This window comes from Bubalus kerabau, chromosome 8 (genome assembly GCF_029407905.1).
Source record: "Bubalus kerabau isolate K-KA32 ecotype Philippines breed swamp buffalo chromosome 8, PCC_UOA_SB_1v2, whole genome shotgun sequence".
Lineage (NCBI taxonomy): Eukaryota > Metazoa > Chordata > Mammalia > Artiodactyla > Bovidae > Bubalus > Bubalus kerabau.
The window spans coordinates 10,583,100-10,597,620 of record NC_073631.1 but is presented as its reverse complement, the minus strand read 5'-3'; positions in this window follow the sequence as shown (position 1 = coordinate 10,597,620).

Sequence of the window (14,521 nt, the reverse complement as noted above, 5' to 3'; positions counted from 1 at the left end):
CATGAGGCTAAAAGATAAAGAAAAGAAAAGCCCATGAAAATTGAACAAAGAAAGGTCCAAGCACCAGAGTGAGAACCTCAGGTGAAACAAACAGCCCTCATGGCTAGCCCAATTTACATAGGGCAGGCTCAGGAGGAGGAGAAAAAACAAAAAGAGGAGCCAAAATTGAGCCTCAGGCTTCTCCTCTCCACTCTGTGCTTCTTTTGGGTCAACCTGCCCTCATGCCTTGAGGATGTATTTTCCTTTGCTTGCCAAATAAAACTTAGCTGTAACACCGATCCATTCATCACTTCAGATTTTTGCTACGGCAAGGCAGAACTGAGGAAATTACAAACTCCCCCCAACAATAATAATTAATACACTTAGACAGAATATTAAAAAGCAGAGACATTATACTTTGCCAACAAAGATCTGTCTAGTCAAGGCTATGGTTTCTCCAGGAGTCATACATGGATGTATGTGAGAGTTGGACTATAAAGAAAGCTGAGCATCAAAGAATTGATGCTTTTGAACTGTGGTGTTGGAGAAGACTCTTGAGAGTCCCTTGGACTGCAAGGAGATCCAAACAGTCCATCCATCCTAAAGGAGATTAGTCCTGGGGGTTCATTGGAAGGACTGATGTTGACGCTGAAGCTCCAATACTCTGGACATCTGATGTGAAGAACTGACTCATTTGAAAAGACTCTGATGCTGGGAAAGATTGAAGGCAGGAGGAGAAGGGGATGACAGAGGATGAGATGGTTGATCGGTATCACTAACTCAATGGACATGAGTTTGAGTAATCTCTGGGAGTTGGTGATGGACAGGGAGGCCTGGTGTGCTGCAGTCCATGGGGTTGCAAAGAGTCAGACACGACTCAGCGACTGAACTGAGATATAACACCAAAGGAATAAGGTGTGAGAGAAATAATTGATAAGTTGGGCTTCATTAAAATGAAAAACTTCTGCTCTGGGAAAGACATTGTTAAGAAAATGATAAGACAAAACAAAGACTAGGAGAAAATATTTGCAAAAGATGAATCCGATATAGGACTGTTATCTAAAACATACAAAGAAATATTAGAGCTCAATAACAAGAAAACAAACAACCTGATTGAAAAATGGACCATGATAGACACCTCACCAAAGAAGATATGCAGAGGGAAAATAAGCACATGAAAAGGTGTTTCATGTCAGATGTCATTAGGGAAATGCAAATTAAGATGAGATACCACCTATACGGATGGACAAAATCCCACATTGACCACACCAAATTCTGGGGAGAATATGGAGCTATAGGAACAACTGTTTCATTGCTGTGGGAATGTAAATGGTGCAGCCACTTTGAAAGGCACTTTGGCAATTTCTCACAAAACTGAACATACTCTTGTCATAGGATCCAGTGTTCAGACTCCTTGGTATTTACCCAAATGAGTCCAAAACTTGTCTACGCATGTACCTGCACTGGTTATTTATGGAAGCTTTATTCCTAATCATCAAACCTTAGAAGTAACCAAATTCTTCATCAGTATGTGAGTGGACAAATAAACTGTGGTCCATGTATACAATGAACTATCACTCAGTGCTAAAAAGAGATGAGTTATCAAGACTTGAAAGGACACAGAGGAGCCTTAGACATGTGTGACTAAGAAAAGAAGCCAGTCTAAAAGGCTCCAAACTATATGATTCTAACTATGACATTCTGGAAAAACACAAAATTACAGGGACACTAAAAAATCAGAGATATCCAGAGGTTGGGGAGTGTGGGTGAGTAGGTGGAGCACAGAGGATTTTCAGGGCAGCAAAACTACTCTGAATGATAGTGCTGGATATACTCAAACACTCAGTCGTATATGACTCTTTGTGACCCCATGGACTGTAGCCAATCGAGCTCCTCTGTCCATGGGATTCTCCAGGCAAGAATACTTGAGTGGGTAGTCATTCCCATCTCCAGGGGATCTTCCTGACCCAGGGATTGAACCTGTGTCTCCTGCATTGCAGGCAAATTCCTTTACCCCTGAGCCACTGAGGAAGCCCATAATGGTGGATACATGTTATTAAATATTTGTCAAAACTCATAGAAATGTACATTACTGAAAGTGAACCCTAATTTAAAACTGTGGACTCTAGGTGATTATGATGTGTTAATACACGTTTGTTAATTGTATCAAATGTACCATCTGGTGTGGGATGTCACTTGTGGGGAAGGCTGTGCATGTCAGGAGGCATGGGATACACAAAACTCTCTATACTTGTCACTCGATTTTTCTATGAAACTAAAACTGCCCTAAATGTGGTGGAAGTACTCACTTCTCTCCTGCTCCCTTACAACCCACACAGAATGCTTCACTTCCCATACTTCTGGTCATAAACTGTGTGTTTATCCCCCAACAAGCAATTCTCTGCAATGGCAGGTGGTGTCTTACAAATTAACTTAATTCTGATCCTATCTTATCTGGAAATAGTGTCAGATCCCACAGGTCAAGGGCTCAGTCCCACAGAACTGCCTGCCTCCAGCACCCACCCCATGCCCCCAATCACAAGTCTAAGTTGTCACCTCTACTCTTGGTCAAACTGCTATAAATTGGGGCTCCCATGATCCCCTTCTTAGATTTCATAATTTCCTAGAATGGCTCACAGAACTCCAGGAAACCCATTTGTTATAAAAGAATGTGATAAAAGATACAGATAAGCATCCAGGTGGAAGAGATATATGAAGCAAGGTATGCATAGGGGAACACCAGAGTAGTCCTCTCTATCTGGACACATCAGCCTCCTAACACCTCCATGTGTCCACCAACTTGGAGGATGTCTGGACCTGGTTCTTCAGGCACTTTTATGCAGGCTTCATCACTTAGGCCTTAACTCCATTTTCAACCTCCCTCCCCTATCTGGAGGATAGGAGGTGGGAGGGAAATGTTCAGCCATCTTCATAGCTTAATCATTCTGGTGACAAGTTCCACCCAGGAGTCATGTGGAAGTCAACCAGAATTGACTCATATAAGATACACAGATGGGAAAGGGAGAAATACACCAGTCTATTTGCAAATAACATGATTTTCTATGTAGCAAATTCCAAAGAGGAGAGTGAAAAAGCTGGCTTAAAACTCAACATTCAAAAAACTAAGATCATGGCATCTGGTCCCATAACTTCATGGCAAATAGAAGGGGAAAAGTGGAAAGAGTGACAGAGTTTATTTTCTTGGGCTTCAAAATCACTGCAGATGGTAACTGCAGTCATGAAATGAAAAGACGCTTGGTCCTTGGAGGAAAATCTATGACAAACCTAGACAGCATATTAGAAAGCAAAGACATCACTTTGCAAAAGTCCAGTAGTTAAAGCTATGGTTTTGACAGTAGTCATGTATGGATTTAAGAATTGGACCATAAAGAAGGCTGAGTGCCAAAAAATTGATGGTTTTGAACTGTGGTGCTAGAGAAGACTCTTGAGAATCCCTTGGACTGCAAGGATATCAAACGAGTCCATCTTAAAGGAAATCAACCCTGAATATTCATTGGAAGGACTGATGCTGAAGCTCCAATACTTTGGCCACCTGATGTGAACTGCTGACTCATTGGAAAAGACCCTGATGCTTGGAAAGATTGAGGGCAGGAGGTGGGCAGCAGAGGATGAGATGTGTTAGACAGCATCACCAACTCAATGGACATGAATTTGAGGAAGCTCCAGGAGATAGTGGAGGACAGAGGAGCCTGGTGTGCTGCAGTTGATGGGGTTGCAAAGAGTTGGATATGATTTATAGAGTGAACAATCACAACAACCTCCCAAAGTCCCTATCTCCTAACACATCACATTAGGGGTTAGAGCTTCAACAGAGGAACTTGGGTGAAGTAAACAGTCCCTAACACCAAGGGTGGGGAATTCTCACTAAATTGACTCATCAGGATTCCTGCTAAACCTGGAACGAGCAGGCCAAGCCCACGGTGGTGCCTGGTCGGGAGGAAGACTCAGGATCCTGACTCACTCTACCCAGTAGAAAAGCCTCTAGGTCATTACAGTAATCAGAATAGGCAATGTTGACACATAGATGACCACAGCTTCTATAGAATAGGAAGCCCCAAATGCCTACAAAAACATGACCAACCAGCTTCTGACAAAGAGGCTGAGGTTATTCAGTGCAGGAAATACAGCCTTCTCAACAAGTGGTACTGGAGCCCCACCAAAAATAACTCCAAAAATCAAAACCCAAAAAACTTCACCCAACCATCACATCTAAAGAGGGATCATAAACATGAGTTTTACCTTAAAACTGTAACATTTTTAGGAAAACAACAACAACAAAAGAGGAAATCCCCAGGATTTATGATGCAGCCAAGAGTTTTTAAGACTTGACAGCAAAAGCATGACCTGTAAAAGGGAAAACGGATAAAAATCTCATCAAAATTAGAAAAAAAAAAGCTGCCCTGTGAAATCTATACCAAGAGGATAAACAGACAAGCTACAGACTTCGAGAAACTGTAAATGGTATCTCCAAGAGAACTTGTGTCTAGTACATACAAAGAACTCTCACAACTCAACATGAACAGGGAAAAGAAAAAAACAAGCAATTTGAAAGTAAGGAAAAGACATGAACAACAATTTCTAAGAGGATACACATGAAAGACACTCAATACCATTAGCCATCAATAAATGCAAATTAAAACCACAATGAGGTATCATGGCACGAGGATTAGAATGGCTGAAACAATGAAATAACATCAAGTGCTGGTGAGGACTCAGAGAAACTTGACTTCACATCCACTGTTGGTGGAAACGTAAAGTATTATAGCCACTCTGGAGAAGAGTCTGGCAATTTCTTGGAAGAGTAAATGTGCAATTATCATACAACTCAGAAGTCAGTCACTTGGCTTCTATCCAAGATGAATGAAAATTTATGTTCACACAAAAACCTGTACATTAAATTTCATAGCAGCTTTGTTCTTTATGGCTTAGAGCCAGAAATAACCTAGATGTCTTTCAGCAGGTAGATGGCTAAGCAACTGGGGCAGATCCATGTCATGGAATGCTGCTTGGCGAAAGAAGGGAACCAACTACTGATACATGCAGTGTGGACAGATCTCTGGAGATCCTGCTAGGTGGAAAACCCAGGTCCAAGGTGTGAGACACTGTGCGGTGGTGGTGGTGATTTAGTCGCTCAGTCGTGTCCAACTCTCTGCAGCCCCACGGACTGTAGCCCAGCAGGCTCCTCTGTCCGTGGGATTTTCCAGACAAAAATACTGGACTGGGTTACCATTTCCTTCTTCAGGGGATCTTCCACACCAGGGATTGAACCTGTGTCTCCTGCATTGCAGGCGGATTCTTTACCAACTGAGCTACCAGAGAAGCCCCTGCTGTTGCTGTTTTTCAGTCCCTCAGTTCAGTTCAGTCACGCAGTCCTATCCGACTCTTTGTGACCCCACGGACTGCAGCACACCAGGCCTCCCTGTCCATCACTAACTCCCAGAGTTTACTCAAACTCATGTCCATTGAGTCGGTGGTGCCATCCAACCATCTCATCCTCTGTCATCCCCTTCTCCTCCCGCCTTCAATCTTTCCCAGCATCAGAGTCTTTTCCAAGGAGTCACCTCTCTGCATCAGGTGGCCAAAGTATTCGAGCTTCAGCTTCAACATCAGTCCTTCCAACGAACACTCAGGACTGACTTCCTTTAGGATGTACTGATGCAATCTCCTTGCAGTCCAAGGGACTCTCAAGAGTCTTCTCCAACACCACAGTTCAAAAGCATCAGTTCTTTGGCTTTCAGCTTTCTTTATAGTTCAACTCTCACATCCATACATGACCACTGGAAAAACCATAGCCTTGACTAGACAGACCTTTGTTGGCAAAGTAATGTCTCTGCTTTTTAATATGCTGTCTAGGTTGGTCATAACTTTTCTTCCAAGGAGTAAGTGTCTTTTAATTTCATGGCTGCAGTCACCATCTGCAGTGATTTGGGAGCCCAAAAAATTAAAGTCTGCCACTGTTTCCACTGTTTCTCCACCTATTTGCCATGAAGTGATGGGACTGGATACCATGGTCTTTGTTTTCTGAATGTTGAGCTTTAAGCCAACTTTTTCACTCTCCTCTTTCACTTTCATCCAGAGGCTCTTTAGTTCTTCTTCACTTTCTGCCATAAGGGTGGTGTCATCTGCATATCTAAGGTTATTGATATTTCTCCCATCAATCTTGATTCCAGCTTGTGCTTCATCCATCCCAGCATTTTTCATGATGTCCTCTGCATAAGTTAAATAAGCAGGGTGACAATATACAGCCTTGATGAACTTCTTTTCCTATTTGGAACCAGTCTGTTGTTCCATGTCCAGTTCTAACTGTTGCTTCCTGCCCTGTGTACAGATTTCTCAAGAGACAGGTCAGGTGGTCTGGTGTTCCCATCTCTTTCAGAATTTCCCACAGTTTATTGTGATCCACACAGTCAAAGGCTTTGGCATAGTTAATAAAGCAGAAGTAGATGTTTTTCTGGAACTTTCTTTCTTTTTCAATGATCCAATGGATGTTGGCAATTTATCTCTGGTTCCTCTGCCTTTTCTAAATCCATCTTGAACATCTGGAAGTTCACAGTTCACATATTGTTGAAGCCTGGCTTGGAGAATTTTGAGTGTTACTTTACTAGCATGTGGAGAAGGCAATGGCACCCCACTCTAGTACTCTTGCCTGGAAAATCTCATGGATGGAGGAGCCTGGCAGGCTGCAGTCCATGGGGTCGCGATGAGTTGGATACGACTGAGCGACTTCACGTTCACTTTTCACTTTCATGCATTGGAGAAGGAAATGGCAACCCACTCCAGTGTTCTTGCCTGGAGAATCCCAGGGATGGAGGAGCCTGGTGGGCTGCCGTCTATGGGGTCACACAGAGTCAGACACGACTGAAACAACTTAGCAGCAGCAGCAGTTACTAGCATGTGAGATGAGTGCAACTGTGTGGTAGTTTGACCATTCTTTGCCATGGCATTTCTTTGGAATTGGAATAAAAACTGACCTTTTCCAGTCCGGTGGCCACTGCTGAGTTTTCCAAATTTGCTGGCATATTAAGTGCAGCACTTTCATAGCATCAGCTTTTAGGACTGGAAATAGCTCAACTGGAATTCCATCACCTCCACTAGCTTTGTTCATAGTGATGCTTCCTAAGGCCCACTTTACTTCACATTCCAGGATGTCTGGCTCTAGGTGAGTGATCATACCACCATGATTATCTGGGTTGTGGACATCTTATTTGTACAGTTCTTCTGTGTATTCTTGCCACCTCTTCTTAATATCTTCTGCTTCTGTTAGGTCCATACCATTTCTGTCCTTTATTGAGCCCATCTTTGCATGAAATGTTCCCTTGGTATCTCTAATTTTCTTGAAGAGACCTCTAGTCTTTCCCATTCTGTTGTTTTCCTCTATTTTTTTGCACTGATCACTGAGGAAGGCATTCTTTGCACTGATCACTGAGGAAGGCGTTCTTTGCACTGATTACTAAGCAAGGATGCTTATCTCTCCTTGGTATTCTTTGGAACTCTGCATTCAAATGGGTATATCTTTCCTTTTCTCATTTGCTTTTTGCTTCTCTGTTTTCACAGCTATTTGGAAGGCCATCTCAGACAGCCATTTTCCTTTTTTGCATTTCTTTTTCTTGGGGATGGTCTTGATCCCTGCCTCCTGTATAATGTCAGGGATCTCCGTCCATAGTTCATCAGGCACTCTTGTCTATCAGATCTAGCCCCTTAAATCTATTTTTCACTTCCACTGTATATTCGTAAGGGATTTGATTTAGGTTGTACCTGAATGGTCTAGTGGTTTTCCCTACTTTCTTCAATTTAAGTCTGAATTTGGCAATAAGGAGTTCATGATTTGAGCCACAGTCAGCTCCCGGTCTTGTTTTTGCTAACTGTATAGAGCTTCTCCATCTTTGGCTGGAAAGAATATAATCAATTTGATTTTGTGTTGACCATCTGATGATGTCCACATGTAGAGTCTTCTCTTTTATTGTTGGAAGAAGGTGTTTGCTATGACCAGTTCAGTCATTAAGTCATCTCTGACTCCTTGTGACCCTACGGACTGTAGCCGACCAGGCCTCCCTGTCCATCACCAACTCCCAGAGTTTACAGAAACTCATGTCCATTGAGTCAGTGATGCCATCCAACCATCTGGTCCTCTCTCATCCCCTTCTCCTCCTGCCTTTGGTCTTTCCCAGCATCAGGGTGTTTTCTAATGAGTTAGCTCTTCTCATCAGGTGGCCAAAGTATTGTAGCTTCAGCTTCAGTATCAGTCCTTCCAATGAATATTCAGGATTGATTTTCTTTAGGATTGACTGGTTTGATCTCTTTGGAGTCCACAGGACTCTCAAGAGTCTTCTCCAACACCATAGTCATATATTTCTATGCATATAACATTTTTAAAATGACCAATTTTAGCAATGAAGGACAGATCAGGGGATGCCAGGGTTTAGAAGTTGGTATGGGTGTAGGCTGTCAAATGGTGACATGGGGGTCTTTGGGTTATGAGATGTTCAGCAGCTTGACTGTGCTGGTATCATGTACATGACAAAGTTGTACAGAACAAAAGAGAACAAAAAACTTGAGAAATCTGAACCACATTGGGGGGCTCTGTTAATTTCATACTCTTGCTAAGATATCTACTACAGTTCTGCAAAATGTTGCCGTGAGGGGAATCTGGGTAAGGCTACAAGAGGTCCCTCTGTGTCATTCCTCGTTATTCACATATTGAAAGTGAAAGTGAAAGTTGCTCAGTTGTGTACGACTCTTTGCGACCCCATGGACTAAACAGGCCACGGAATTCTCCAGGGCAGAATACTGGAGTGGGTAGCCTTTCCCTTCTTCAGGGGATCTTCCCAACCTAGGGATCAAACCCAGGTCTCCTGCATTGCAGGCAGATTACTTACAAGCTGAGCCATGAGAGGCTCAAAAACAACAAACATTTATCTCCCACAGTCCTGGAGACAGGACGTTCAGGACCAGAGCATCAGCAGACTCGGTGTCTGGTGAGGCCCCTTCCTGGTTTATAACCGCCTATCTGCCCTGAGTCCTCACCTGGAGGAAGGGATGTGCATCTCTGTGTGTCTCCTCTGTGAGACACAACCTCATCATGGGAGCTCCGCTCTCGTGACCTCATTGCCTCCCAAAGCCATCACTTTGCAGTTAGGGTTTCAACGTGTATGTTTCCAGGGAGGCGGAATTTACATATTCAGACAATAATGGACATAGTAACATACAATATCATCTTAATACGATTTCACAATTTTCTCAATAAAAATTCAATTGAAAAACTGCAGTGGGCCCATGGGCTACAGTTTCAGGGCCAAGGCACTGGGAGGTGACTGAGGTCAGGGGCGACTCCTCAGAGATGATCTCGAAGTCGAGAACTAAGCCAGGAAAAGTTGCTCAGACAGGGTGAGTGTGCACTGAGTGGGCAGGAGCTTGGGGTGCCCACCAAGGACCTTCCTGTTTCCTCAGCTGAGAGGGTTATCTGTTGTAACTGGGAAGAACAGAATTGATTCCAAGTTGGGTCTGTTTCTCTTCCGTTAACATTTGCTTCCATTGCTTTTGTTATTGTAATCACTAAAAGGATGCTGTCTATAGGCGTCAGCATCGTAATGGCCCGCCTCAGGGAACCTGCCTTTCTGTCTGACTGCTAACCTAAAGTGTCCTTGTCCAGCTCACAGGGGGCCATTTTGACCCTGCCCACCTGTGAATGGCTGCAGAAAAGAAGAAATGAACACATTCCCTCACCAATGCTGGCCAACCCAGGAGGTATTTTGCAAGACTTATGGCCTTTTTACTTTCTCACTTCCTCCTCCTCCCTGTTCTCTAAGAGAAACTGGCATCCAGACCCCGTTAAGACAGTACTCTAGGGCGCTAGCTCGCCATCTTGGCAGGGGCCCAGCTTTCCGAATAAAGCTGTGTTCCTCGTCTCAACACTCTCAATTATTGGACTGCCATGTGGTAAGCAGACTGAGCTTGGACTCAGTAACACTGTGACAAACTAAAGCAAATTTCAAAAAGTCTCAAGTAAAAAGGTGGCTGTGGGTACTGGGTGGTTCTGTGTGGTGGGTGAGGGATGCAGAGACATGTAATTTGACAGGAACCTGTTACTGAGTCCAAGCTGGATCTGCTGGGCACACACCAGGCCAATGAATAGGAGAGATGAGGTGCTGACACAAGGAATATGACTTTATGCAGAGAGCTGGCTGACCAAGAAAATGGCAGTCGAATGTCTCAATATAACTATCTTGCCGGGGTCTGGATGTCTGGTTCTTTGATAGAGTCAGGGAGAGAGAAGCAAAGAGGAGCTAGTCAAAAGGCAGCAGAGACAGGGAGAGGCAGAGAGGAAGTAAAGTAAAAAGGGTCTTCCATTTTGCAAAACATCTCTGGGAAGGGCAAGCCTTTGGAAAGGGGTGTGTTTATCTCTTCTCTTTTTATAACCATTCACAGGTGGACAGGGTCAGATTATCATTTTATGAGCTGAACAGACACTTTAGTCAGGCAGAGGGGCAGGGTCCTTTGAGGCAGGCCATTATGTACGATTATAATAACAAGAGCAACGAAAAGCAAGTTAAAGAAATGGTTTTCAACATGGGGTCAGAATTGGCTTCTCCCTGCAGCAAACCTACCAATCATAACAGGCTTTTGTATCTCCCCTGTCCCTCATTGACCCCTGCAGAACGGGCATTTTCCCATCTGAGGGATGACTTCAGAAAGTCACCAGTCAGCACACAGCACAGCCAAGGTCACCAGGGGAAAAGTCACTATGGATTTGAGCACCAGTTAAAAAATTAACTGACTATTCCTGAGTGGCACGGTGAAGGATTTCTGTGTGAGACAATGGTTTAGAATGAGGTAGAAAGCGACAAGGACGAAGGCTCTGCAGGCAGAGCCGTGGGGATACTGCTGGGCCCTCTGCGCCTTTGGTGCGGTGTCCCAGAGGGGACATTCAGGCTGGTGGCCGGGGGTGGGGGCTGCTGCCCTCGGCTGTGCACCTCGCACAGCACTTCCGCTCATGCCCCTTTTCAGCAGGGGGCATGAGCCTGTCAGCAGGCAGCATCAGTTTGGGGACTGGGGGCGCTCTGATGTTTGGGTGTGTGGGTGGTCTTGTCACCTAGTCCAAGCTCGCTCTGTTGGGCACTAAGTGAAAGCCGCTCAGTTATGTCCGACTCTCTGCGACCCCATGGACGATACAGTCCAGGGAATTCTCCAGGCCAGAATCCTGCAGTGGGTATCCTTTCCCTTCTCCAGGGGAATCTTCCCAACCCAGAGATCGAATCCAGGTCTCCCGCATTGCAGGTGGATTCTTTACCAGCTGAGACACTAGGGAAGCCCAAGACTACTGGAGTGGGTAGCCTATCCCTTCTCCAGGGGATTGTCCCAACCCAGGAATCAAACCAGGGTCTCCGGAATTGCAGGTGGATTCTTTACCAGTTGAGACACCAGGGAATCCCCACAGGGCAGCTGATTAACCGAGAGACAAGATGCTGAGGCAAGGAATAGGACTTTATTCGGAAAGCCGGCTGAACAAGAAGATGGCAGACAAATGTCTGAAAATAACCATCTTATTGGGGGTCTGGAGGCCAGATTCTTTCTATAGAACAGAGAGAGAGAGGAGGTGAACAGATAAAGTAAAAAGGCCATTAAGTTTGCAAATATCTCCTGGAATGGCAAGCCCAGGAAAGGGATGTGTTAATTTCTTCCTTCCTCCCATCCACAGGTGGACAGCATCTGAATAAAGGCATTTTAACAGTCAGGCAGAGGAGCAGGATTCTTGGTATGAGCAGCCATTATGTATGATTGTAATAATAAAAGCAACAAAAAGCAAATCAGAAACAGTTCCAACCCAGATCAGGATTGGCTCATCCCTGCCACAGCCTGAGAACTCTGTGAGTGACACAGAGTTACCTGCCGCCTCCACCGTGTGCGGGGAGGGGAGCTCTTCTCTCTGTTCTGTCTCATGAGCAATCAAATGCTGGCTGTGCCCCACTATGTTGTTTCATGACCTCCTGATGGGGCCTGCCAGCTGCTTGGAAAACACTGTTCTTTGGGGTTTCCACCTTCGCTCAGTGAGGCATCCAGGGCAGCCCCGGGATGGACAGGGACTTGGGGAGTGGGCCCAAGCAGTAGGAAGCCTCACTGAGTATCTCTGAAATACTATCAGGTTTAAGAGAATCCGGCTTTGGAATTAGTCTGGGGTTGCGCTTACTCCCTGGAAGAAAAGTTATGACCAACCTAGATAGCATATTGAAAAGCAGAGACATTACTTTGTTAACAAAGGTCCGTCTAGTCAAGGTTATGGCTTTTCCAGTGGTCATGTATGGAAGTGAGAGTTGGACTGTGAAGAAAGCTGAGTGCCGAAGAATTGATGCCTTTGAACTGTGGTGTTGGAGAAGACTCTTGAGAGTCCCTTGGACTGCAAGAAGATCCAACCAGTCCATTCTGAAGGAGATCAACCATGGGATTCTTTGGAGGGAATGATGCTAAAGCTGAAACTCCAGTACTTTGGCCACCTCATACGAAGAGTTGACTCATTGGAAAAGACTCTGATGCTGGGAGGGATTGGGGGCAGGAGGAGAAGGGGACGACAGAGGATGAGATGGCTGGATGGCATCACTGACTCGATGGACGTGAGTCTGAGTGAACTCTAGGAGTTGGTGATGGACAGGAGGCCTGGCAAGCTGTGATTCATGAGGTCGCAAAGAGTCGGACATGACTGAGCGACTGAACTGAACTGAATTGAACTGGGCTTCCCTGGTGGCTCTGATGGTTAAGAATCTGTCTGCAATGTAGGAGACGTGGGTTTGATCCCTGAGTCAGGAAGGTCCCCTGGAGAAAGAAATGGTAACCCACTCCAGTATTCTTGCCTGGAGAATTCCCATGGATGGAGGAACCTGGCGGGCTACAGTCCACGGGATCGCAGAGTCAGACACATGCTGACTGAATAACACTGCTTTAACCTTTGGTGAGCCCAACTGAGGGCGTGTCACCACTTGGTGTGGTCTGCCCTTCTAAGGGAGACAGATTCTGCAGAATCAGGAGGAGTTCTCTGAAGGCATCCAAGTGGGTGGGGTGGACTGGGTGGTGACCGCTGGGTGTCCTTAGCTTTGCTGGCTGTAGGGGCAGTGCTGGAGCTGGTCGGGGTGTTGCAGAGAAGCCAATTCTGACTCCATGTTGGAAACATTTTTAGACTTGTTTTAAGTTGCTTTTGTTATTATAATTATACACAATAGCCTGCCTCTGAGGACCCTGCCCTTCTGCCAGACTGTAAATTAAAGTGTCCTTGTTCAGTCCATAGAGATAATCTGTCCCCACCCACCTGTGAATAACTTCAACAAAAAGAAGAGATTAACATACCCCTTTCAAAGGCTCCCATTTCTGGAGAAGTTTTGTAAGACTGAAGACCCTTTCACTTTACTTCCCCACTGCCTCTTCCTCTCTGCTCTGCCTTTTGACTTCAGTTTCTGATTGCTTCTCTCACAGGCTTTGTAAAAGAACCTGGCATCTAAGCCCCAACAGAATGGTTATTTGGAGACGTGAGTTGGCCATCTTCTTGGTCAGTCTGCTTTGGCTTTCCAAATAAAGTCCTATTCCTTGCCTCAACACCTCCTCTCTCATTGGTGTCCTGCAGCAAGCAGAGTGTGAGCTTGGACTCAGTAAACGGGCTTGACTGGGTTCACCTGTGTGCTTTAGAAATGGCTGGAGACAACTTGTTTCCAGGTGTCATATTTACCAGGTTCTAACTTAACAGAAGGAAAGTTATGACCAACCTAGATAGTATATTGAAAAGCAGAGATATTACTTTGCCAACAAAGGTCCGTCTAGTCAAGGCTATGGTTTTTCCTGTGGTCATGTATGGATGTGAGAGTTGGACTATGAAGAAAGCTGAGCGCTGAAGAATTGATGCTTTTGAACTGTGGTGTTGGAGAAGACTCTTGAGAGTCCCTTGGACTGCAAGATCCAACCAGTCCATCCTAAAGGAGATCAGTCCTGCGTGTTCATTGGAAGGACTGATGCTAAAGCTGAAACTCCAATACTTTGGCCACCTCATGCGAAGAGTTGACTCACTGGAAAAGACCCTGATGCTGGGAGGGATTGGGGGCAGGAGGAGAAGGGGACGACAGAGGATGAGATGGCTGGATGGCATCACCAACTCGATGGACATGAGTTTGAGTGAACTCCGGGAGTTGGTGATGGACAGGGAGGCCTGGCGTGCTGCGATTCATGGGGTCACAAAGAGTCGTACACGACTGAGCTACTGAACTGAACTGAACAGATTGTTTAGTCTTTGGTGTTTGGTTTTCTGGCTCAAGTGCGGCCTGTTGGAAAGAAAAGGACTTCATCTCGCAGGGAGAGCAGGCCACTGCGTGCACTCCCCAGAGGCCTGGGGCCCCCCGGGGGGGGGGGGGTGTGTGCCTCCCAGGTCCCCTAGTGACAGGACTGGCAGGACCGCCTGCGCTGGCTGGAGGCCTGGAGGCAGTTCCGCTGCCTCAGCCGGTGGCTCTGAATGAATGAGTCATTTCCTCCCGCCCTCCCGGGCGCTACT